This window comes from Cydia fagiglandana, chromosome Z (genome assembly GCF_963556715.1).
Source record: "Cydia fagiglandana chromosome Z, ilCydFagi1.1, whole genome shotgun sequence".
Classification (NCBI taxonomy): domain Eukaryota; kingdom Metazoa; phylum Arthropoda; class Insecta; order Lepidoptera; family Tortricidae; genus Cydia; species Cydia fagiglandana.
Window position 1 is genome coordinate 30,326,377 of NC_085959.1, and position 27,791 is coordinate 30,354,167.

At 36.6% G+C, this 27,791-nt stretch overlaps 1 protein-coding gene across 5 annotated transcripts in view; it reads left to right on the forward strand.

The window, feature by feature from the left end:
- Positions 1–19,153: 19,153 nt before the first annotated feature.
- The window catches only part of LOC134679465 (filamin-A), an 87,707-nt gene continuing 79,069 nt past the window's right edge, over positions 19,154–27,791 (forward strand). For 4 of the 5 annotated variants that reach the window (XM_063538386.1, XM_063538390.1, XM_063538388.1 and 1 more), the window contains exon 1: positions 19,155–19,336. The gene's annotated coding sequence lies outside the window, so the exon portion shown is untranslated. Of the gene's footprint in view, positions 19,337–27,791 lie in introns of all 5 variants that reach the window. The other variant, XM_063538389.1, reaches the window with a different exon arrangement.

The following is a 27,791-nucleotide window of genomic DNA, read 5'->3' on the forward strand; positions in this document are numbered from 1 at the left end:
ATTAAATATCCCTGAGTCCTGAAATGATGTGTTTCAGAGGAAATATAAATTATATCCAATTTGTTTTTTCGATAGCGTTTTGTTCGGATTACATGCCCGGGCATCGGGTTTTTTTCCGAATCGATGTTCGAGCTTATGTGTAAATAGGCGTACTTATGATACTGGACGGTGTACATAAAGACATAATACGTGCCAGTACCTACTATACAATACAGTTCAAACGGGGAAATGAGTAAGAGAAAAGCAGAAGCTAAGAAAGCAGATTTATTAAAAAATAATTAAACAGCATTCTGTTCAATAGCACTGTACGCGGAGTGGAGGTCGATAATAATTTAACAATCTGTTATGGTTTTGAACTGGATTTGATACGAACTTGGTGGTCCTCATGGTGATTGGCGCGCATCTCACGCACGATTTCACTTCTTTCGCATGCACAAATCGGCGCGTGTGATTTTTAAGGTCGTATGAAAATAAGATCAAAGCGCGTTATTGAATGTATACAAGCACGGATTTTGTTTTCGTGTAAACGAAGTACGTGCTCAGGGTAGACGTGACCCGCGCCGCTTCCGCTAAGCAAAAAGGCTTTTCTAGATTACGATAACTTAATTTCCACTTAACTAGAATAAGACTCTTCTATTTTAGTTTTTATACTTATACCGGTAGAACTGTTTTAATATTTTTGATCACTTTTAAAGCAGTTTACTGAATCACTAACTGACACATAATTATGTATTACAGCACGCTACATTTATACTATACTGTTTTTATTAGTATTGAATTCTAACAATATTTTGGTGGTAACTACTGGGAAAAAAAAATCCCACCTTTCCCATCAAACTGAGTTGGTGGTAACTAGTGGGATTTTTTTTCCCAGTAGTTACCAGTGGTAAAAAGTAGGAAAAAAATTCCCAGTAGTTACCACTGGTAAGAACTTGGTGGTAACTAGTGGGAATAACCCAAATGAATCAATAGTGCCCTTCAACTTTCATCCTACCTTTGGATTGAGAGAGCACGAATCATGATGTCGGACTATATTCATGCATGACTCAAGGTTTGCTGACACTAACTGGGGTATTAACATTATGTAATGTTGTAACTACATATTTTTATCCAAAACAACTACTCTGAATTTTATATCATACAAACAGGCCTGTTAGAAAGCTCAACTAACAAATCTGCACTCAAAGGTCTCAAAGTTGACAATGATATCTACGTAAAGGGATGTAACTTTTATATTAGCTAGTAGTAAGTATTAAAGATACACAAACATTTTTCAAACTACATGAATATCATGTCAGGAACAAAATGTAAAGCTGCGTTAAAGAAGGTACCTTTTATAAATCAAGTATTTATAATTTTAAAAAATAAAATTTAATTTTAATAATCTCATGTTAAGAGGTAGACCAAGACAAGTCTCCAACCATTTAGAGACCACACGCAGTGCAAATGTTATATTTATACGTCATAGTTCCAGGAAAGTAATACCTATTGAAAATAGTTGGAAGTTCCGTAACAAAGGATCAAATAATTCGCGCACCTTTATTGTCTGTATACGGTACTGCTCATTATCTTTTATTGCCTCATAGGTAACTTAATACATTTGCGGTTCTTACACAGCCGATTAAAACTAATGGTGCTCCATTCTATGCCAACCAATTCAATTCGTATTCAATGTAATAAGTACTTATCTTGTCTTCTTATCTTATCTTAATGTTATAAGAGCATTATAATTTATGTAATTTAATTACGAAATACGAGGCAATATTAACATTGAAGCACTTGATAAAACAGCAGTTTAAAATTTGAATATCAGCCGTTGTTGCAGTTTGCAACAATTTGATTACCTAAGTAGCAAAGAACTTGTATTCGGAAAGTGGCTAAAATAGACAACTACCGTGACATTTCTTAAGAATTTTGGCGTTTCTCAACCAGAAATATCACTGTTGACAATTGACAGATCATAACATAACACATCCAGATCAAATTCTTAACCTGTTTTTATAATTAGAATAGGCCTCATGGTATTAAAAATTACATTAATTTTTTTGTTAATGTAGTTTGAATGGCAATTGCCTTACCCTACCAGGGTGTCATGTGATCTTTTTCTATTTTAACATCTATTGTATTGTATCATGGTCTGCAATATACAATGTACTATACTAAATACATGTGCGGAATTTTGGTTGAAAACGTGTATGATTATATATCAGGCCGCGTAGCCAAGATGCCGATCGCTTACGCTCCGTAGCGATCGAAACACAACTGTCACTGTCGCACCAATATGGAAGCGTGATAGAGAGATATAATGCTTTTCGTTGTCGAAGCGATAGCGATTGTAACCTTGGCTAAGTCGGCAGTAACGGTCACGAAAGCGTACCTAGGTATAAATTGTAATGCTTTTGGCCGTTTCCGTTTGGGATTATTGTTGTATAACCATGTGGGACTTGAAACTTTATTCCACGTCTTGTGGGCAGGCGTGTTTCATGTATTATTCAAATTGTTGAATGATCGCGCGGCGGGCGCGGGCGCGAGCGCGGAGTGCTCGTTACGCGAGCGGTGCGCTACGCATTCGCCTAATGTAATGACACCATTTGCTGAGATTGTAGGAGCCACCGAGGCCCACGCTAACTGTCGTGATTGAGTTTGATTCTCAATTTCCTTCGCCCCATTAGACACAATCATTTAATTATACCTAAGGCAGACATATCGCTGAACCTTAGGTTTTTAACCGACTTCCATTTCATAGAAGGAGGAGGTTCTGTATTCGGTTGTGGCTATTTTTTTTTTCTATGTACGTTCACCGATTACTCCGACATCCGTAGTCCGATTTGAGTAATTCTTTTTTTGTTTGAAAGGAGCTACCTCCGAGTTGGTCCCATTTTAATTTGGTTCTGTTCTGATGATGGGATCAATGAGGAATTGAGAGAACTCCTCAATTTTTAAAGGCACATGCATGGTGATTTGGGTGTTTTCTTAAGCAACTCGAGCATTTTCTCCCGAAAACCACCACTTTGATGAAGTAGACCTGATGATGATGATTGTTTTGATGATAATGATGATGATTTTTTAAATGTAGTATGTTCAGCAATTACTCCGGCACCTGTGATCCGATTTGAGTAATTCTTTTTTTGTTTGGAAGGAGTTACCTCCAAGGTGTTTCCGTATTATTTTTAGTTCTGGTCTGATGATGGAATCCATGAGGAATTGAGGGAACTCCTCAGTTTTTAAAGGCACGTGTAAAGTGATTTCGGTGTTTTCTAAAGTAACTCGAGCATTTGCTTCCGAAAACCGCCAATTTGATGTAGTGCAAGTGTAGCCAAGTGTAGCCTTACCACGAGTTTGACATTGACATATTCGCTAAGTTAGCGACGCTAACGTCTTCGTAACTTACTATTTATGCATCTCGCTCGCACTAATATGCCAGTACGAGCGAGATGCAAAGAAAGTAAGTTACACACACGCTAGCGAATAAATCAATGTCAAAGTCTTGGTAAGCTGGTAAGGCTACTGATCGGGGGTTAGGGTTAGAGGTTAAGGCGAAGCGAAGTTACGGGAATGGCGGTTGAAGGGCTGCTGGTTCAGGGTCGAGGGGTTCATGGATCAGGGGTTGATGCGCTGTGAGGTAGAGTGATCGGGGAGTTGAGGGATTGGGTCAGCGGCGAGGCGGAGGATGGATTTAGTGTAGTGACAGGAATTATAATTTCCCAGACGGACTCGAAAAAATTCCTGATTAAGTACATATTTATTAAAGTAGGTACACGAATTTAGTGTTAATCATGATGTTGTTTTTCATTCATGCGTCGCGCACTTAACAATGCGTTAAAAACTAAAAATGGAAAAATAAAAACTTTTTACAAAAAAAAGAAAACCGACTTCAAAAAGGATGAAATAAAATATTATCCTTTTTAAGTCTATGCGTTACCAACTGATATGTTTGAAGTCGGTGCCAAGCCAAGTAGTAACAATACCCGTCAAAAATAATCAGCTTTAAACCCCATTAGAACTGTACTAATGAGTATTATAAATGTGTAAGTAATTCTGTCTGCCTCTTTGTCGCCTTTTCATGGCTAAACAACTGAACCGCTTTAGGTGAAATTTGGCAAGAACGTAAATTCCTTGATTTGTTTTATATTTTGAAATGTAGTCCTCTGAATAAGGGACGGGAAATAACTCAGTCCCAATCCCACGCTTGCGTGCCGACAAACATGGTACGGACTGTACCAAGAAGGTTTGATCGTGTGTTCTTAGGTACAGTCGACGTCAAAGATATGTTTACACTTTTGCACCGTACTCCTTTGTAATATGTAATATAAGACGAAAAGTGTAAACATATTTTTAACGACGACTGTACCTACAGAAAGTACGTTCAGTGTCGTCGTGTAAGGCAATCCAACGTAAATCATTATAGAATCGCACCAAAATCATGGTATGCTTCAAAAGTTGGCTTGGCACCGACTTCAAACATATCAGTTGGTAACGCATACACTTAAAAAGGATAATATTTTATTTCATCCTTTTTGAAGTCGGTTTTCTTTTTTTTGTAAAAAGTTTTTATATACTTTATACAGTTCGTTTTTTTTAGCATTAGAAAGAACTCCACAGAAGCAAGCGTGCAGTTTTTATCAGGCTCGTTATTTGTTAATAATAGAAATGTAAAGATCTCATGAATGTTAAATTTCCATATTTTTTATATTGAGATTAAGTTAATGTTACGTAATAATATTAGTTAAGTAGACTATAAGTTACGTACTTAATTTTCAGTGTCCTTACAGGGTCGATAGCTCGTTACCTTTCTAATGTAAGGCCCTATTGTACTCGTACCTATGGACCCCTATTCGACAAGCGACGTTTGACGTATCGTTTTGATCTCCCGTTGATGTGGGAAAAATCATAAGTTCTCGAATACGTACAATGTCAAAATTTGACATTAACAATCCACAGTTAGGGTGACAAGCAAAACAAACCGAACCACCCTTAGTTTAGAGTGGAGTTTTGGTTGTACCAAATGATATTATCCACCGTTGATGGAATCAACACTCAGTATGCAATAAAATCAACTGTTGATTTGACGTGGATACGAAATCTGACAGTTGTACATGTCGAATTTGGCCCCTGAAAGCAATAAATTACTGATTAGTTACTGTCTTATTACTGATTACAGTTTTTAGTAAATTATTCTGGATATTCCATAATATGTATGTATACCTAGTTGGTGTTTAGGCTTCCGTAGCTTAAAAGGAAAAAAAAAACGGATTTATTTCATTGCTGTAACACTTCGGTTACCTACACATTTTCGAAATTTTGAAAAAACCTAGCTACTAAATAAATCGATAATTTTATCGTCTTACAAATATTGAAATATTGTCGTGTTCGTTACAGTTACAGTAAAGTTACAAAGTGTTGAAAATTATTCACAAAATACCTAAACGTTAATACCTAAATGCCAGGTCAGGTTAATACCAAAAGAGAATATCGTTAAAAGCTGAAACCTACAGAACGTTTATTTCGGCCCGTTGGGAAATTGTGGCACCGCAGCAACCTCTCCATATTAACAAAACTTTAATCTAACCGGCCCGGCCCTGGGGAGGCCGGGCGAAGCTCCATTTTTTGGCCAGTAAATTTTCTTGAAGTCAGCCACGTGGCAGGCGGCCAACTCGCACGTATGCTTCTTAAAATAAGATTTTGTCAGACACCTTTGTTTTGATATAAAATTATCTGGCCTGCTGTAATTGTTCTTAATAAATGAGTACAAAACCTCACAAATAATAATAAATCCAAAAGAATCTTTAATCTATGTGATAGGTATCTTTTGCTAAGTTTGTTTTTTATTATAGTATTTAATAAATTTGCAAATCGCGATCATAATCGGCAACATCAATAAAACATTAATCAAGCGAATTTACAGGGATTTTAATTGCCATGAGCTCAAGTTTTTCGGTCCATAAATAAAAGTCTATTTTTTATTAATTCCCGCGCAGTCTGAATACAGTACTAGTATTCCGTATAAACTGAGTAGGTATAATTGAGAATAATCATTAGATGAACAACTAAGGATATTATAAAATATTGTAAATTGATATTGTAAACAAATATCACGGGGGCTGGAGTGAATACACATTGCGAAGTGAATGTTGCTTTTGAAGCAGAAACAGTATTTGCAGCATACAGTACCTAGTCGTGGTGCGGCAAGCGCTTGACAGATTGGGCTGTGCCGGGACCGACGGGCGCGAGACTTTGCACGCAACCGACATATGAAAGTACATACCTCCTACATTTACAACTGTGACAGCGGAGTATTGCAAGTTTATGGAGCTTTAGTACAATACAATAGGTATCTAGAATGATGTAGCTATGACTAGTAAATATTTAAACTATAAAACTTTCATAGGTATCCTTGCACTACAACGAATAATTTCTTTGAGATACCTATTTAATTTGGACATGCCTACAAAACGACCTCAAATATAAAAAAATAAGTAATTAACGTGGAGAAATGCAAAATAACTGTGAAAAAATAAAATAATGTGAAATGATTATTTCATCGCCAATTTTATTTATTCGTTTCTCGTTCGCTCCTGTCTTCGTAAGTTTAGTCCCTTACCGTACAATCACTCAACTGTCCAGTAAGGTCAATGTGATGAACCCCGGCAAACTATATAATTTGACTTGATAAAATTAGGCTATTATTACTTCATAAAAAATGTAGTGGACCCCGTGATGACTTCACCATTTCATTTTTTTCATGAATCGTACTATTTAAATATACATACTTAAACAAATTTTTCTCATCAGTAATTGATCCATTTAATTTAAAGCTTTTATAAATTGACTTTTAGCGCGTAATTCCTGCTTTCGCTTGCACGAGCTCTTTTTTTCACGATTTAATACGAAGAAATTAAATAAGTGATGTTATGTCTACGACCGATTTTTATACATTACTTTAATTGCAAAGTAGGTTTAAGAACATATATTGGTTTTATTATTTTTCATACAAGAAAAGTTTAATCGTTACGGATACCTTTTGTTGTTTGAAAATTAAAAAAAATTAAACAACTACGAGTATTTTTATTTGATAACATTGCAGATGCCCTTTTCTCTAATCCAAAGTTAAAAAAAAAACCGGCGTTAAAGGGAGTACCTTCGCAGCGCTTTGTACCTAAGTACGTCTTTTTACTAAGAAGGGAAGACTTTTTTGCGACATGGTTCAAAAGATAGACGGGGCGAATATTACTTTTCTTTCGAAGCGATTATAAAACATCCGTACCTCCATCCATTTTAAAAGTCCTATACAAGTATCCAATGACACCCCACACCACACACAGGGTGACTTAATGCTTTTTTAATATTTTTTTTTATATGGACAGCTCATTAGCAGCAGATTAGCATTATATTTTTTGATATTCCCAAATGCTAACTGCAGTTATAAAATATGGTCATTCATAAGGACGTTTTGATTTAGCATCATAGTGGAAATATGCTTAAAACATCGTCTAAGTATATAAATTATGTTTTAAACAAACTTGGTAATACAACATCCTTTTAGAAAGGAACGAGTAAACTGTTGCCTGAACTAATCTCGCTCAGACGAACAAAGCAGGCACCGCCGCTTCCATTCGGACTGTCTAATGCAGTAGGTACCTAGTCCAGTAGACGTACAACCGCTGAATACAATATATCCACATTAAACCGAAGTAGTCACAAATTGATGTTCTAGATTAAATTTTGCAATTGTTCCGTAGACCTTTCATTTTAACTGTAGGGGCCCATAGATTACCAGTTCGCCGGGCGAGATCAGCCTCCGTCAGTTATTCGCCACTGTTACTTTTTGCGAGTAACTGACAGGCTTTTAAAAAGCCTTATTTGAATAAGCTCGGGAGTGAAAAGTGGTGACGGATAGCGGCGGGGCGTATAGTTTTATTCAGATTGCAAGAACCTTAGCAGAAGTAACCATATTATGTAATAATTTTTTTCAATCTAATAATTAAGTAGGTAAAAATTGTGATGAAAATTCATTATTATACGCATAAAGAGCAATAAATCCTCATGCATTCTTCAATTGAGTTCTTACAATGCTAAAAAATGAGGTACTTAAAACTCAAAAACTCCATGAATTTGAGTCGCGTCTAAACTGCCGTATTCCAGAGGCGGCGAAGTGACTCATTAATTCAAGTATCTGGACTGAGCCGAGACAATCTCGTACTAAGCCCATTATAATGGCCGCTTTGTGATTTTTGCACTTACTTCCGTCCCTACTCCCCGCTGGACAATCCAATGAGAATACAATCGTTTAAAACAATCATTATCCTGCCATTCTGAAGATGATAAAATGCTTTAAAAAATACTAGGAGGTTTGATACTGGGTTAACTATCCATAGGTATAGGTGAACTGCAAGAGATCCCTCTTAAGGATAAGTTCGCCTTTGTACTACACATTTATGTTTTATCTAATGTAACCAATATTCCTTTCTTTAACTACATAGTTTACTTACTTACTTGTCGGAAGCCGGTGTTGCTCGAAGCTTACTTACTATTGTAAATAGTAAGCTTAATTAGGGTTGCTTGGTAGAGGATTGCTTACCCGATAATTGATTCGGCTAAATCGGCCACACTTTGTAGTCTGGAGTGTCGGTGATATTCTGTCCCACAAAACAGGTATACACTGTCACGAAATAAGAATTAAATTTCTCAAATTCACATCTCACTGGACAATAAGTGTCTGCCAAAACATTATGTTTTTTGTTGGAATGATAACAAAAAGGGTATATTAGATATTAGATTAGACCTCTATGTGTCCATGTATCTATATTGAATGTTGTCTAGTTTATAAAGAATAAAGACGTTAGTCGTAGCCCGTCATCCGTGTTTGATTCGTGTTGTTTATTAATTTCATCTGGTTATGGGCAATTTAATTTAATTTGCAAAATTTGTGATTGTGTGTAGCAAAAATGTCAACGAGTGTAATATCAACTATACCAAAGCTGAAAGGTAGGGAAAATTATGATGATTGGGCGTTTGCCGTTGAAAATTTTCTTATATTGGAAGGCATGTCAGAATGTCTGACAAAAGAAGGTGATGCCAATGACGCGAAAGCGAAAGCGAAAATAATTTTGACCATTGATCCAAGCTTATACGTTCATATAAAAGCAGAGAAAAGTGCTAGCAAATTATGGTCAAAACTCAAAAAAATGTTCGATGACACCGGCTTCTCCCGGAAAATTGGTCTTCTCCGTCAGCTCATCTCAATTCGTTTAGAGGACTGCGATTCCATGTCACAGTATGTTACTAAGATCGTAGTATCTAGTCAAAGATTGAATAGCACAGGCTTCACGATCAGTGACGAGTGGGTTGGTTCCCTATTACTAGCGGGCTTGCCAGAAAAGTTTGCTCCTATGATCATGGCAATCGAGCATTCCGGCATCGATATAACCGCAGATAGTATAAAAACGAAGCTAATTGATATTGAAGGTGGACAGGAAGTCAATCGTTCGCAGAGCGCATTTGCATCAAAAGGCTGGCATAACAAAAAGCCCAAATCAACTACAACGCATACATCAGAACCGTCAACATCAAAGTCGCATGTAACTTGTTACAGATGTAAACAGACAGGTCATTACAAAAACCAATGCGAAAATAACATGACGAAGAAGAAACAATCGCATGCGTTTAGTGCAATATTCCTCAATGGTAAATTCAGTAGTTCAGATTGGTATGTTGACAGCGGTGCAAGTTTTCACCTTTCACCAAACGAAAATTGGTTGATTGACAGTTCGGATCAGCATGAGGTTAAAGAAATTGTGGTCGCAAATGAAACAAAGATGCCCGTGAAATGTTGTGGAGACATCCAGATTACAACATTGGTTGAAAATACAGAGTATACTATTCCAGTCAAGGGTGTTTTGTGCGTACCAGGTCTTGTTACGAACTTGATTTCAGTAAGCGAATTGGTAAGCAAAGGAAATACAGTATGTTTTGCTAAAAATAAGAAATGCTACATTCACAATCAAGCGGATGAAGTAGTGGCAGTTGCCGACCTTGTCGACGGAGTATACAAATTGAATGTGAAGTATTCTCACTGTTTGTTGTCGACAACAGGGGCTGTGTGGCATAGGCGTTTTGGACACCTGAACAGCAGTGACCTCAACAAGATGCGTGATGGAGCTGTCACAGGTATGTCATACACAGATAAGTCCCAGATATGTAAAGAGAATTGCATAGTTTGCTGTGAAGGAAAGCAGATGAGGCTGCCGTTCAACCATGTTGGGAACAGATGTAGCGGCTTGCTTGACATGATTCACGGAGACCTATGCGGCCCAATTGAAGTAAAATCCATTGGAGGTTCGAAGTACTTCATGTTATTAGTTGATGACTTTAGCAGGATGGTCCATGTCTACTTCCTGAAGACTAAGGATGAAGCATTTAAGTCATTTAAAGAGTTTAAAGCCATGGTAGAGAACCAGACTGGCAGAAAGATTCGCATTTTTAGGACAGATAACGGGATGGAATTTTGTGGGAAGGAGTTTGAACAGTATCTGAAAAACGCAGGAATCATCCATCACAAAACGAATCCATACAGTCCAAATCAGAATGGACTTTGCGAGCGCATGAATCGTACAATTGTCGAAAAAGCCAAGTGTATGCTGTATGACGCGGATCTATCCAAAGCATATTGGGCAGAAGCTGTGAACACAGCTGTTTATCTGCGGAACAGGTCAGTTGTGTCGGGTACAGATGACAAGACGCCTTATGAGCTATGGACTGGCAAGAAACCTGATGTTAGCCATCTGCGAATATTTGGGAGCAAAGTCATGGTACACGTGCCAAAGGAGAAGAGGCTTAAGTTCGACAAAAAGGCTACCCAGTGCATATTGGTGGGCTACCCAGACAATGTAAAAGGATATCGAGTCTACGATCCACAGACCAATCAGATAACAACGAGTAGAGACATTGTTGTGATTGAAGAAGGACTGAGAGGCGAGGTTCAGATTAACATTGATGATAACTCGTTAGACTCTGTTTTCAGAAAAGATGTAGAGTTCGAAGAGAATCCAAAAGCAGTGGGAGCGATGCCAGAAGCCACAAAAAGCACAGAGCCAGAATCTGAAAATTACAAAGAAGCTGAAATTCAGATTGTGTCTACGACAGCGCCAGAAAGGGCTGGTGCAGCAGTCGAAGACGAGAAGGTTGTTAAAGCAGCGCAGCCAACGGTCAGTGAAGCTACGTCATCTACGCGCGTGCGGAGGGCGCCTACCAGATACGGCTGGTGCACTACTGGTGAAAGTGTAAGCGACAATGATCCGAGTAGTGAGGTAAGCTTGAATGATGCACTTTATGGACCTGAGAGTTTGCAGTGGAAGCGAGCTATGGCAGAGGAACTGAAGGCTTTCGACGATAACAATGCTTGGGAGTTAGTGAATGCTCCAAATGATGGTGCTATAGTAAAATGTAAGTGGGTATTCAAAAAGAAACTGAACCCAGATAACAGCATTCGGTATAGAGCCAGACTAGTGGCTAAGGGCTTCACCCAAAGGCCAGGCATTGACTTCGAGGAAACCTTCTCTCCTGTTTTGCGCCATTCTACCTTAAGACTAATGTTTGCGTTAGCTGTCAAATTAGATCTAAGTACATGTCACTTAGATGTGACAACTGCATTTCTTAATGGCTATTTGTCTGAGAAAATATATATGCAAAAACCTGTAGGTTTAGAGTGTGACGATGATAGTAAGGTTTTAAAATTAACCAAAGCTATTTATGGATTAAAACAGTCATCCAGAGCTTGGTATGAAAGGGTTGATAATTCACTACAGTCAATTGGTTACAAAAAGTCTTTGTTGGAACCGTGCATGTTTACCAAAATTAATGAACATTCTAAAACCGTGATATTGTTGTACGTAGACGATTTTTTCATTTTTTCAGATAGTCAAAATGAAATGAACAGTTTGAAACACGAGTTGGCAACAAATTTCAAAATTAAGGATTTAGGATGTATTAAGCAGTGTTTAGGCATGCGAGTTAACCATGATCAGGACAATGGAGTTATTACCGTTGATCAAGAGAGTTATATAGAGCAGATTCTCGATAAATTTAATGTAGCCGAGTGTAAGACAGCAGCGACTCCTATTGAGCCCAAACTAAATGCAAGTAAAGGTGAAGTTTGCGACAAGACGTTGCCTTATCAGCAACTGATAGGTAGTATGATGTATTTAGCTGTTCTTACAAGGCCGGACATTGTATTTTCAATAAATTATTTAAGCCAGTTCAATACATGTTACACAGAAGAACATTGGGCTTATGCAAAACGAGTTCTTAAGTATTTAAAACTAACCAAAGACTTGCGTTTAAGATATTCGAAGGATGGCAATGTACATCTACAAGCCTACGTAGATGCTGATTGGGCCAGCAATACCTTAGATCGTAAGTCATATACTGGATATTATTTTGAGCTTTCAGGATGTGCTATTTCATGGGAAACTCGAAAGCAAAGTACAGTTGCCTTATCCAGCACCGAAGCTGAATATATGGGTTTAGCTGATTGCTGCAAAGAAGCTCTTTATCTTAAACGTTTGCAATATGAGGTAACTCATGATGATTATACTATAGTTGTCTTCAATGATAACCAGTCTGCTCAGAAGCTTGCAGCCAATCCCATATTTCACAAAAGGTCCAAACACATTGATGTGCGGTACCATTTCCTAAGAGAAAATATTGTCAAAAGTAATATTAAGTTACAATATCTGCAAACACAGGATATGCCCGCAGATATTCTAACAAAAGGCTTAGTGGCCAATAAACATTATAAATTTATACAGCTGTTGGGCTTGTCTACGTGTTAAGTAGTGAAGTATGTATTAATTAACATTCCCATGTTTGAGAAATAGAAGTTTAATATAAGTTAGTTTGTTTTTTGTTAAGTGGGAGTGTTGGAATGATAACAAAAAGGGTATATTAGATATTAGATTAGACCTCTATGTGTCCATGTATCTATATTGAATGTTGTCTAGTTTATAAAGAATAAAGACGTTAGTCGTAGCCCGTCATCCGTGTTTGATTCGTGTTGTTTATTAATTTCATCTTTTTTTACTTTTACAGCCAACTGTAGTTAACGTCCCCAAAGAATTATCAATACGAATATTGTATGAGTCCAATCTCCAGGAGTTCCTCCTGTCCATCTTCTGGCTCCATCATCGGATCAGCTCGATGGGATCAAACTATTGTAATTAATTATGCATTGTGTTCTAATGTTTCAGATCGATATTATTCGGTAAACCATAATGACAGTTGCATGACAGTAACATCACATAGTGGTATATTCTCTTTGGTATCACAGTAGGGCAAAGCGAATATTGAGTATGGAGGGTAGAGGCACCTCTACCTTCCATCTACAGTTGGAAGTGCTAATAGCAAGCTAATAGGTACTATTATGGATAGTTTTCATCAAGTGAGTAGTCACTTCATGTAAACTAGGTACGGTAGCGTCAAAATCAATCATAAGCATAATTATAATCATTAGCAGAACTTCACGATCGGCCGCGGCCTGATTGTACGATCGGCCCCAACATTTATTCTCTTTGGTTACATTAAATGTAATAATATTAAACGTCAACAACTCAACATTGTAGAGTCTGTGCGGAAAGAGAAGAGTCGTGGGATTTGAGGGCGCGCCAGTGCTATTTTATGATTTTTGCTATGCTGACAACACTAGTCACGTGATTATAGTACGACACTAAAGGTCATGATACTTGAATCCCTTTTGTTCCGGTTTTTTACCACGGCTTACTAAAGGGAATCTGGTGGTGGTGTCGGCTCGTCAACTCAATCCTCTGATTTAGCGCAGGCACTAGTTTTCTTATTAAAACACACTTGTTTTTATGTCTCAGATACCAAAAAGTGACAGTGCGATTGACAAAACTGCTAAAACTAGTTAAGAATCTGCCAAATACAACTGTAATTTTAGTACCAAACAAGATAGAGTCTCATTTATGTACTGCCTAATCTGTGCAGTCCAACAGTTATTAAAACCGGGTAGATCTGGTAGTAATTGGGCAATAGAACTGTAATTTTATCTGGGATATATTTCACCCACTGTAAACTTGACTTGTAATGTATGTGTACATTTGCACAGTACAGGCCTTATTGGAATATGTCCGGTTCTCTCATCTCACGATATTTTACTTCGCCGAAAAGTCACTCCTAAATATGAAATATAATTTCGTAACTAACAGAACCTACAAATAAAGAAATATTTTATTAGAAAAGTTTTATTCAGAACCTAGGAAACGAACTTACAAATAAAGAAATATTTTATTAGAAAAAGTTTTATTCTTTGTAATCGAAGTCTGAATTAAAATATTCAATGTCACTTATGTATGAGCTAGCTTCAGAACAACCAGGGACACTCATAGAACTATCTTCATCTGAACTGGATATGCTTGAATCCGGCACGTAGATTACGAATTCTTGCATATCACCTACTTAGCGGTCTTTTATTCGAGATACCGTAGGTACTTTTACACAATCCTGCAAAAGAAATTACATATAAATATGCATAAAATGGCAAGTATCAAGACTATTTGTCAGTTATTTTAAAGATCATGAATGACCTGCATATTTATGAAAATTAATATATTTTGAATGAATATACTTACCGATTATAAACCGGAGACAAGTTACTTAGGGGGCTTATTAAATAGGTAATTATTTAATATTAAATACAACATCAATACCCGCGAATAGCGGAAACACGTTCCGCGACTTTTTGTAAGTCTGACAAAACCGAACAATGTTAAATATAATTTTCCTTGTGGTTTTATGTACGGTTTTATCGTGTTTTGAAAATATTTTAAACATTAAACTTGCGGTTTTTGTTAATAAAAATATACAATGACAATGACAGAAGTTTGTTTACTTTTTACAAGAGAGGTGTCAAAGGTTTGATTGCCATATAAAATTTATAATGTTAGTTCCCGTTTCTGCCACGACTCTTCTCTTTCCGCACAGACTCTAATTTAAGCAGGCTTAAGCAGGGCTGAATTATGAAAATAGTATCGAACATTTATAAAACAATTTTAAATTTATGCCGATAAACAAGGAACATATATTTAGTATTTAGTACCTATTTAATTTGTTAAAAACACGAATAAATGTACAATACTAATATTATTTAAAAAAAGTCATAAAATATTTTTCTAATTTAATCATCCGTTAGGTATCTGAAATAGAACAATAAACAATGTTAAATGCTATATCAAAATGCACCTGATTCTTATGCCTGTAAGTAATAACGTTAAGGTTTGATACCTAAGTAAAACCACAGAATATTCTAGTTTCATAGCTCATAGCATAGTAGTATGTACTCGTACCGTCGTAGGTACCTAGAAATAATGATACTGGAGTTGTATTCGAGAGTTATTCTATTTAATACCTATAGAGTTATAACAATAATAAAATTGAACCGTAAAAAAGCCTGAAGGGCTCAGAATAACGAAAAATTTAATAAGCTCTATTATCAATATTGATGAAATATATGTATGAAATCAATAATTGAATTATTTTCTAAAAAGCAGTAGAAATAGAATATAAGTACTAAAAGTAGCGATTTGTAAAGCTTGCCTACACAATATTTCGACTGTCTGCGTTTGGAGCTTTGTGTATTTTGCTTTACAAAACAATTGTTCGCAACAAAGGCAGCCAACGAACAAGAGAGGCCCTGATGAACTCAGAATTGAAACTAAAAACACTTTTTAAATCACACATTGGTATACTACAAGTGTATATTTCAAAATAGTCTTATTAACGTACTCACTTATTGAGAAAAAGCAGAGAAATTCTTTTCAAAGCAAGGAAAGCGATATTATTGCCCAGGTGTAATTCAGAGGACGATGGACACGACGTTGTTGAAACTTGAAAGTTATTGCTGTTGATCCCGAAACTTTAATAAAGTGTGGTTTCATTTTGATCCTTATTTTTTTTTATTATTCAGTATGCAGCTTTGCGAACTTGTTGCGAATATCAAAACAGATTCGTCCTTAGAATGAAACAAAGAGGAAATAAGCTCCAAGCCCGAGTCATTTGGTCATTTTTGAAATAGGCACTAATAATATTGTGATTGGTAGTATATAAATATTTTATTGCGACCAACAGGTACTATAACGATAAGGTAAGGTAAAGTAACCATGATGATTCTTTTATTATACTATCGATATGATATTTAATGAATAAACATAGTATGTAGTTACATCTTTCTATGATTATTTTTCAAAAAATCGTTGTTTCTTCATTTGCGTCCAAAGCGAAGAAAACTGGTTGGTGTTGAATGCCCAAGTAATTTTTTTGTATTCAAACTATGTAAGAGGTAGAAGATGTGAAGAGACGCGTATAAAAAAATTAAAAGCTAATTGAATAATTTTCAATCGTATTCTTAAAATAAATGAAACGTAAAGTTTTTGATTATTTCCTAAGATCTAAGGATACCAAGTACGCAAGCACGTAAAGTAAGTACGTATGTACGTAAGCAAGTAGGTGTACCTACTTGCTTGAAGGCTTGCTTGCTACACGAGCTTGAAGAACAAAACAGTAACAATTTTTCTTTTAAAATAGGTTCTTGTTTCACTTTGTTGGTCGGTCAATCAATACACAAAATCCCTTTATTACTCATCTAAAAAAGGCTACCTCAAATTTTACTCTTTTATTAAACCGGTCAAGAGCATGTCGGGCCATGCTCAGTGTAGGATTACGTAGTTACCAACCTTTCCGGCACAATAGGCTAAACGGGAGCCATTACTATAGAATATTGTTAACAAAGAGATGAAATGATGCTTGGCACCTTTCACATCTACTTATCACATCGAATACGAGGAAATCAAAAAGATAAGGCTGCATAATCTGTAGGAACTTAGGTAATTAAAGTAATAGACATATGGTCATGATTTTTTCCTTAGAAATCTGATCATAATAGTTCATAGCGAAAAACATTAAATTGCAATATTTATGAAAGAAACACATAGGTACTTTACGAAACTGTAGTAATTAAATTCGTTAATTAAAGTATGAAAATCAGTGCGATTGCCTCTTACTTTTGAATGTTTTACTTTTTCGTAATTTTTTGTATACTCATATATTTTATTGCATTTCATATGTACATAGGATCTTAGGGTTCAGCACAGTTTCAACATACAGACAGGGTATAGCAACAGGGTATAACAGTCTAATAAAAAAAAAACTTGAATACTATATTAGGTATGCTTTGCTAATTAAATGTCGCTTTAACTGCACTTTAAACCTACAATGTTTGTTTGTATCTTTATTGAGTTAGGAATGTTATTAGAGTTAGACTAAGAAAAATCTGCAGCGATTTCGATAGCTCACGCAGTGCGGGTGTTATACGTTATAATTTCATAGAAGTTTGACGTTTAAAATGACACTTGCACTGTGTGGGCTATCAAAATCGCTGCAGACTTGTCTCGGTCTGACTCTATAAATATTGACAGACGTGACAAATGGACCAGAGTAGATATTTTCAGTTTTGAGTTAGTTTTAAGGAAATTAAATATTAAATGACAATTGGATGAGTAAACTAAGCAATTTTTATTATTTACATGAATAATGCCAAAAACCTGTGATAATTACATTTTAATTTTATTTACTTACATAATCAAGCCGAAAACCTTAAACCCATTTAAAGTCCTAATAACGTTTAACTGTGGCTGTACTGTACGTCTTTTTACAATCCTTTCACTTTTTGCGATAACTCCAAAAACGCCTAAACTGATCATGTTCTTTTTATTTAATATCTTAAGTTCTCTTTCTACGAATTTTTTTTTCATATTTTTTGGATCCATGGTTCAGAAGTTAGAGGGAATTACATTTGCCAGCCCAAAAACCGAAGATTCAAAATGCTCAAGGTAGATACCTACATTTAAGTTGGAACACTTAGAGGAAACTTCCTTCAGCTTCCATAATTTTGGGCCAAACGTGTGAATTAGCCTTCAATTTTTAAATAAATATCGGTGTCACCTTAGGAAAATTAAATGTGCTTAACCTTACTCCTAGATTACAGTTGCAACAGTTCCCCTATTCATCATTAATTAGCTACAGATTAGGTATACTTAATTATATTAGGTATAGGTATATGTACATATATGTAGTAAAATGCGATTTGTATTTTTATTACCAGCTAGCTTGCTAGTTATAGAATGCGATAACAATTAACAATAGCAAAGTATGTTTAGATAAATTGGCCAAATAAACCTTTTTGGCTATCGAAGTAATAAAATAGGGAAATGTAAAGTTGGCAGCACCTATGGCCTGTAGGCCAAATGACGTCGAGGCGCTACTCATTCATTCAAATTTATTCACAGGGTGCAGCGCCGAGGGCCTCCTGACCGTGCTAGTGCGTGCAACACAGCTCGGTAATGGAACCATTAGAGACAAAACATGATACGATATTAACTCAACCATTTACTTTTTATATTATACTACATACATATCTTCATCCGGCCCTGCAGGTAAGGGATTCTTATTATTGGCAAAAATAAAATCAGCATAAGTACCTACCTATAACTTTCGATTTGGTTTCGCCGACACAACCCGCATGAAATTAAACCTTGTGTGACCCTCGAATCCAATTTAACTCTTCCGCAGATAGCAAACACGCGTTTGCTAAGGGTTGCATATTCGTAATTTATGCCCCCATAAATTACAAACTCGTTTTCCTACCTACTTACTTTCATAAGGCACAAGTGGCACAACAAACATTAATTAGTTCTGTATTTTGAACGAAGATTCCATGAAGATTCAGATGTGTGATGTTCGTAAGCTATCTTTGGACGTGTCTGTATTTTAGCTGGTGCATGGGTACATACAGTATACCTACACCTATCTGTTACATGCATTATTGCTATCATTAGTTAAAGTAGATCTTAGTAGAGTTAAACTTAGTAGACTTAACTTAATTAACTCACACTTGATAATTTTAATTACCTACACAGGTATTGCAAGAGATTCATGGGACCATATGGTCGCTGTGGCCATCAACCATGTCCAAAGACTTAAATGGACAGTTTGTCGTTACAGTTGGAATGGGTCGGCGTGGCGGCGCCGGGGCAGCCTTGCGCCGTGCGCGGTGGGGGGGCACTCCCGCGCAACTCGCGCAACCTGCTGCCTCCGCGGTCCGCGCCTCCAGTGCCTCGCTCGCGACCGAGGCGAATGATTATGTTCACTAACCATTCAACAACTGACAACTTTTTGAGAAAATACTAAATAAAACACACCAGCAAATTGTGAAGTCTAGTGAAGTGTTAATGTTGGACCATTGACGAAAACATGGAAGTAAATAAACCAGGTAAACCGTGTAACTGCATGTAAAGTATTTATTTTATGATTAGTATAAACACCAAGGACGGCTATCAATTCGTTTCTAATAATTACTGAGATATACGCATTAAGAATTAATATACCTACAGAATATAAAAAGAATAGAGCCGGTTTCGTAATAGTCTTGTCACACTGTAAATTAAGTTAAAAAAACTCATGTACGAGTAATCTGTATCTTGCATAACAAACCAAAATAGTAGAGTAGGGAGGAGTGTATCACTCAATCCTTACTTGGTCAGACTCCGACCTTTTCCAAGAAATTGAGTTGACTAAGATTATAAAGCGTGAAGTAATAATCTTATGACATCATTCCATGACAAGTTCACACTCCACCCACAACACACGTGCATTAAGGTTATGTTCCCCAAACAGGCTCTGTTATGCATCTGAAGTATGTTTCCATATCTATGTCATGTATGTGATATTAAAATGCCAGATTGTTATGACAAACGTAAAATAAATGTAGCCAGCTTAAACTAAACAGCGTACTAAGTTTTATTTGAATTCCGATAAAATATATGACATATTATGCACGGAAATATACAATACGTTGTTAAAATACAAATTAGTAGGTGCTTTCTTGGAACGTCCCTTAAAAATGTTTGCACAGGACGTACGCTTGGTTTGTTTATTGTGTAGTATAATATAAACATCCCATTCCAATACAATCCAATTATCAGTGCGTCGTGCTTGCACACAATTTATTTTACAATCGTGGAAGGGGGTGCGCGAGAATGAGATCCAACCCAATGCCACTACTTATGTCAAATTACATTCGAGAATTTATCTCCTGGTGTCTTTCTCAACAGACAGATGAATTGGCAGGCAATGGGCTGTAAATATTTAATGTTTCCCTTGAATGCTTATCAATTTCTCTCCTATGCCAGTCACGGCACTCAGTGAGCTTCCGCAAGGGCGGATAATTCATGTAGGTATGTATTTGTAGAACTACACATCATAAAGTGCTTAAAATGCAGGAAGGCTATTTAAAAATATGTGTAGTTATTTGACCTTATTGCCCATACTTTAAGGTAGTATACATATTTTTGGCACTTCGTGGCGATATTAGCGTGGCTTGACTGTACTATGCATTTGGGCTTGACTATTTGACCAAAAGTTCCAATGGATCCCAATCAAATCCCAATAGTTCGTGAATGAATGTTGTCAAATCCGCATCTTGAGCGAACACACCGGTACTTAATTAATTATTAAGCTTTTTATACATCTCATCTTTAATGAGATCAATCGACCATCTTAATTAATTAAGCCTATAAAGATAGGGCCTTCGGGCTTTTTCCTCAATCAAGATTCCATGGCGCATGGTTACCTTAATATTTCACAAACGTTTTACCAAACTCAAACCTAGATTTGGTTGAGTATTTATTTGGTAAATTGTAAAAACAACGTGTTTTGAGATAGTTACACGGAGAAGTGTACAGTGCACACACCGGCAGGCGCGGCGCGGCGCGGGCAGCTCCAGCTGGGTGCAAATGTTTCTACATGAGCGACTCCGCGCGTTATCGGAATCGCTGGAGCACAAAGCCCGTCGTTAGGTAACGACTTGTTAAAATTATATTAATTTGAAAAGATACTGCCGTGTATAGAAGTTTATAACGTGAAATGATTAACGTAAATTCGAACTCAAAAATATACGATAACGTCGATAACTAGTGACCGGCCCCGGCTTCGCACGGTTTAACAAATTATACACATAAACCTTCCTCAAAAATCACTCTATTGATACGCTAAAAACTGCTAAACGGATCTCTCTACAACAACAGAGTTCAGCAAAAAATAGAGCAAAAATAGGTTAATCTTACAAAAAGTCACAGTTGTATTCCATCTGTCTAATATATTGGTCCAATGTGCATTGCGTCTCACTCTCTCAAGCAAAATGTGAGACAATTTACACTTTGAACAAATAACTTGCAGGTGGAATAAAAATAGAAAATAGTCAACTAAATTTTGATGCACATTTTTTACTGTAGGTATAAATAAAAAACGTTCTGTATTTCACTGTTGTCCTGAGTTACCTACTAAAAACACCATACCATATAGCTACTAGATTACCTAGGAATGTTCGTGAAAATATTTTTCTTTTATTATTTTATTGCATTTATTTGAATCTTTATAATTGTTTATTTTAACCATTTTTATATTTAATTGAAGGGATGTTTACAAAACCAACATAACTGCTTAGAGCGGTTAATACTTTTTTATAAACATTGTTAATCGTTTCAGGTGTCAACCAGTGTAGTTAGTTATGTTATTTTCGTAAACATCCCTTCAATGGCAAAGTTTGATATTCGTTTTATTTTAATTCGATACGAGTATTCGGTTTTATATTTAAGATCATATTGTTTGTGTTTTGTTTTATATTTTGAATACCTAATGTTATAAAATAATAATCAATAATCTAATATAAGTAATTACTAACAAATTATACGGGTCTATTTTGACCTGAAATAAATAAATAAATTGATTGATAATTGCTCCGAAACATAAAAAAATGTGTGGGTCCAAAAATTATAACATCATGAAAGTAGTACTTAACAAATACTTTAAATGAAAACTATAGCGAATATAAATAGGTTAAGCCGTTTTTAGGGTTCCGTACCCAAAGGGTAAAACGGGACCCTATTACTAAGACTTCGCTGTCCGTCCGTCCGTCCGTCCGTCCGTCTGTCACCAGGCTGTATCTCACGAACCGTGATAGCTAGACAGTTGAAATTTTCACAGATGATGTATTTCTGTTGCCGCTATAACAACAAATACTAAAAACAGAATAAAATAAAGATTTAAATGGGGCTCCCATACAACAAACGTGATTTTTGACAAAAGTTAAGCAACGTCGGGCGTGGTCAGTACTTGGATGGGTGACCGTTTTCTTTTTGCATTTTGTCCGTTTTTTTTTTGCTTTATGGTACGGAACCCTTCGTGCGCGAGTCCGACTCGCACTTGCCCGGTTTTTTAGTTATCGCAAAAAGTCTTTCCTTCTTAGTAAAAAGATGTACACAGTCAAAGGCTTGTTATGTACTTACATGATACTCAATAATAGCTCACATTCAAGCAGCCTATTGTGACAGACGGGCGACTACGGAACCTACACTGAGCATGGTCCGACATACTCTTGGGCAGTTGTGTGTGTAATTAGTATCACACTATTAGATGCTGCAAAAGTACCTAAGATAGATTCTCTCCTTCAAACGCAATTACAAGAAAACAAAATATTGAATAATACAATTAATGTAATCTTATTTTGGAGTAGTACTTAGGCACCTACATTTTGTTTCTGTGCGCACAGCGCCCACATAGAACATGCGGATATGGTGACTGTATTAGTTTGAAATAATACGACACCTAAGTCACCTAACATGGGATTGTCTGTAGAGGTGTTCATATATCCTACTCAACTTTTCTAACCCTGGTACAATGTTTTATGTTAAGTATCGTTAGTTTGTCTGCCGAGACTTTCTTAAGGGACTATAACGGCGATTTAGTGTTGGGAGGAACTCGAGTTCTTTCAGTCTTAATTTGAAGAACACATCAAGCTTGTTTTTATGAGACTGCGCTTAAAAAACTTCTGAGTCTTTTAAGTCCCGAGTCGAGTTCATGGTTGAGTATTTTTTATGAGCAACTCAAAAGGACTCGAGCCTCCCAATAAAGACTCCATGAACAATATTTTAGGTTTTTCCTAAATAACAGTAAAGAAATTTGGCGTTATTGTATGATTAAAGTACTAATTCACAAATTATACAAAAACAATGCATTGCGAAATTATTTGTAAAAAAATCGAGAGTTCTCTGAAAAGAAGTCGAGTTTAGACTTAATTATAAGAGTGAAAAACTGAGTCGACTCCTGAAGCAGAGCACTCAAAGGACACGAGTCCTACCCAACACTAGGCAGATTAACTTACCTGTTTTTAAGGGGCAGTAACGCGCATAGGATACCCCGGGAGTTGTAAGCGTAGGTTATATTAAATTAACTTCTGAATAGGTCTCAAGCAAGCTCAATGATTATTTATCACCTATCACATTATATATTTAGAAGTCCTTGCTATTTTTTCCAACATTAATTACGCACTTAACGCCGAACGTCAATAAATATTAGTTTATCACATAAATATTGCACCCGTAACTAGTGGCCATCAATAACTAACGTAGTGCATGAATATCGAGCGGGCAGCACCAGCGCTGGATCCCAAGTATGATGGATGGCCGGGCAGGTTGTCCCGAGACTCGCGGCGCGATTCGGGAAATGAATTAGGGATTAACTAGATACGATATAGTAAAGATATGTGACGTCCTACGGTTAAAGGTACCTTATGGCGGTTGGCGCTTACGCTATTATTAACGCCTCTCCAATATTATTGCAGCGCTATGCGACGTAAGCGCCGGCCGCCATAAGGTACCTTTTGCAGTGGAACGTCACATATCTTTACTATTTCATATCTAGTGAGTATCTAATTCATTTCCCAAATCGAGCCGTCGGTCGCGGGAGCTCCGCGGCTGATAGCTCTCATCTATCACGAGCTCCAGGTGAACAACGATTCTATATCTCTTTAGATTGGTTTTCAATACGTACGCAATTGAATTATAAATGCCGTTTATTTGATATTAGTCTCAAATATTTAATACAAAGAGTTAAATGTTATTGCGTTTCGAGAGTTAATTTTAGTTAAGTACATGGTTGCAGTAACGTTAACGCTTTGGTACCTTTCTACATTTAAATATGACTGACATGTTACTGCTTTAATATATTAACATACACTCTTCTGTTTACACAAGGGCATGTTTTTCTTTTTGTACATTAAAAAAAAAGCGAATTATATTAATCCGAATCAGCCGAATCTTTCAATTCATTTCTAATGAAAGGTATTAAGCATAAGCGCGACACAATGTGCTGAAGTAGTCATGTAACACAATCGAGTTCGTAACTGTTATAATTAGCCGTATTTTTGAATATTTTCGAAGATCACGACATATCTGGGCGCACGGCTGTACCATCCTTTTCTCGAAGCGATTCAGGCCATTTTCGACGTCCTGTAATTTTGTGCTGGCTAAAGCTAGAACCCTGAATTATCAGTGACATGGCCAAGTCATTATACGTATTACAAATTAAAGATATCTTATTGGTATCAAAACCAACACCACACCACCACAGCACTGACTAAAATAACAAACCTGGTTTCACATTACATCTTAAACTTTTTTGCAGTAGATGAATTGCGTTGCGAGACTTGCATCTTTTTAAATAAATACTAAAAACAGAATAAAATAAAGATTTAAATGGGGCTCCCATACAACAAACGTGATTTTTGACAAAAGTTAAGCAACGTCGGGCGTGGTCAGTACTTGGATGGGTGACCGTTTTCTTTTTGCATTTTGTCCGTTTTTTTTTTGCTTTATGGTACGGAACCCTTCGTGCGCGAGTCCGACTCGCACTTGCCCGGTTTTTTAGTTATCGCAAAAAGTCTTTCCTTCTTAGTAAAAAGATGTACACAGTCAAAGGCTTGTTATGTACTTACATGATACTCAATAATAGCTCACATTCAAGCAGCCTATTGTGACAGACGGGCGACTACGGAACCTACACTGAGCATGGTCCGACATACTCTTGGGCAGTTGTGTGTGTAATTAGTATCACACTATTAGATGCTGCAAAAGTACCTAAGATAGATTCTCTCCTTCAAACGCAATTACAAGAAAACAAAATATTGAATAATACAATTAATGTAATCTTATTTTGGAGTAGTACTTAGGCACCTACATTTTGTTTCTGTGCGCACAGCGCCCACATAGAACATGCGGATATGGTGACTGTATTAGTTTGAAATAATACGACACCTAAGTCACCTAACATGGGATTGTCTGTAGAGGTGTTCATATATCCTACTCAACTTTTCTAACCCTGGTACAATGTTTTATGTTAAGTATCGTTAGTTTGTCTGCCGAGACTTTCTTAAGGGACTATAACGGCGATTTAGTGTTGGGAGGAACTCGAGTTCTTTCAGTCTTAATTTGAAGAACACATCAAGCTTGTTTTTATGAGACTGCGCTTAAAAAACTTCTGAGTCTTTTAAGTCCCGAGTCGAGTTCATGGTTGAGTATTTTTTATGAGCAACTCAAAAGGACTCGAGCCTCCCAATAAAGACTCCATGAACAATATTTTAGGTTTTTCCTAAATAACAGTAAAGAAATTTGGCGTTATTGTATGATTAAAGTACTAATTCACAAATTATACAAAAACAATGCATTGCGAAATTATTTGTAAAAAAATCGAGAGTTCTCTGAAAAGAAGTCGAGTTTAGACTTAATTATAAGAGTGAAAAACTGAGTCGACTCCTGAAGCAGAGCACTCAAAGGACACGAGTCCTACCCAACACTAGGCAGATTAACTTACCTGTTTTTAAGGGGCAGTAACGCGCATAGGATACCCCGGGAGTTGTAAGCGTAGGTTATATTAAATTAACTTCTGAATAGGTCTCAAGCAAGCTCAATGATTATTTATCACCTATCACATTATATATTTAGAAGTCCTTGCTATTTTTTCCAACATTAATTACGCACTTAACGCCGAACGTCAATAAATATTAGTTTATCACATAAATATTGCACCCGTAACTAGTGGCCATCAATAACTAACGTAGTGCATGAATATCGAGCGGGCAGCACCAGCGCTGGATCCCAAGTATGATGGATGGCCGGGCAGGTTGTCCCGAGACTCGCGGCGCGATTCGGGAAATGAATTAGGGATTAACTAGATACGATATAGTAAAGATATGTGACGTCCTACGGTTAAAGGTACCTTATGGCGGTTGGCGCTTACGCTATTATTAACGCCTCTCCAATATTATTGCAGCGCTATGCGACGTAAGCGCCGGCCGCCATAAGGTACCTTTTGCAGTGGAACGTCACATATCTTTACTATTTCATATCTAGTGAGTATCTAATTCATTTCCCAAATCGAGCCGTCGGTCGCGGGAGCTCCGCGGCTGATAGCTCTCATCTATCACGAGCTCCAGGTGAACAACGATTCTATATCTCTTTAGATTGGTTTTCAATACGTACGCAATTGAATTATAAATGCCGTTTATTTGATATTAGTCTCAAATATTTAATACAAAGAGTTAAATGTTATTGCGTTTCGAGAGTTAATTTTAGTTAAGTACATGGTTGCAGTAACGTTAACGCTTTGGTACCTTTCTACATTTAAATATGACTGACATGTTACTGCTTTAATATATTAACATACACTCTTCTGTTTACACAAGGGCATGTTTTTCTTTTTGTACATTAAAAAAAAAGCGAATTATATTAATCCGAATCAGCCGAATCTTTCAATTCATTTCTAATGAAAGGTATTAAGCATAAGCGCGACACAATGTGCTGAAGTAGTCATGTAACACAATCGAGTTCGTAACTGTTATAATTAGCCGTATTTTTGAATATTTTCGAAGATCACGACATATCTGGGCGCACGGCTGTACCATCCTTTTCTCGAAGCGATTCAGGCCATTTTCGACGTCCTGTAATTTTGTGCTGGCTAAAGCTAGAACCCTGAATTATCAGTGACATGGCCAAGTCATTATACGTATTACAAATTAAAGATATCTTATTGGTATCAAAACCAACACCACACCACCACAGCACTGACTAAAATAACAAACCTGGTTTCACATTACATCTTAAACTTTTTTGCAGTAGATGAATTGCGTTGCGAGACTTGCATCTTTTTACATGTAATGTTATTGATGGGATTACTCTTTTACAAGCTCCAAATTTAATTTCAATTTTACCTGTTCCGGTGCTTGTTTATAACACTCACACACATCTTGCAAATTGACTCGCATCCCAGTTTCCTAATTATGCTGATATTTTTGTGTGGCCTATTTAATAACATCGGTGACAATGCAATGTCATCGTTATTGAACATTAAGCTTACAATTAAGTTGTTCTAATTATCTACGGAGAGAGGGCGTCAAGGAAGTCTGTAATAAATCAACACAACCTCATCGAATTTGGGCTCGGTTAAGGCTAATAATAATATGGGTGTCTATCGTTGCACCTGTGTAGGGTTCCAGCAGGCGTTCTACATGACATTAAAGCTCTCCAAGGGGCCTCTACGTGTTGGATCTGTGTCCCCACGCAAGGCTATCATAAAACCGGGATTATAGGCCCGTGATATCGAAGGAGATAGCTTCAATAAAGATTAAAAATAAAAAAAATCTTGTTTATTATATAACTTATAACATGCTTTCATTATCAATATTTATCTTTACTTGTGACTAAAATAACGAACTAACTAACAAACTAACATACAACCTGAAGTGTCATTCTATGGAACTTGCTAACTATGTAAACAAACCGCCATATTGAAATTGTCTCTGAATGATGAATTTACTAGTGACTTTTGTTTACATA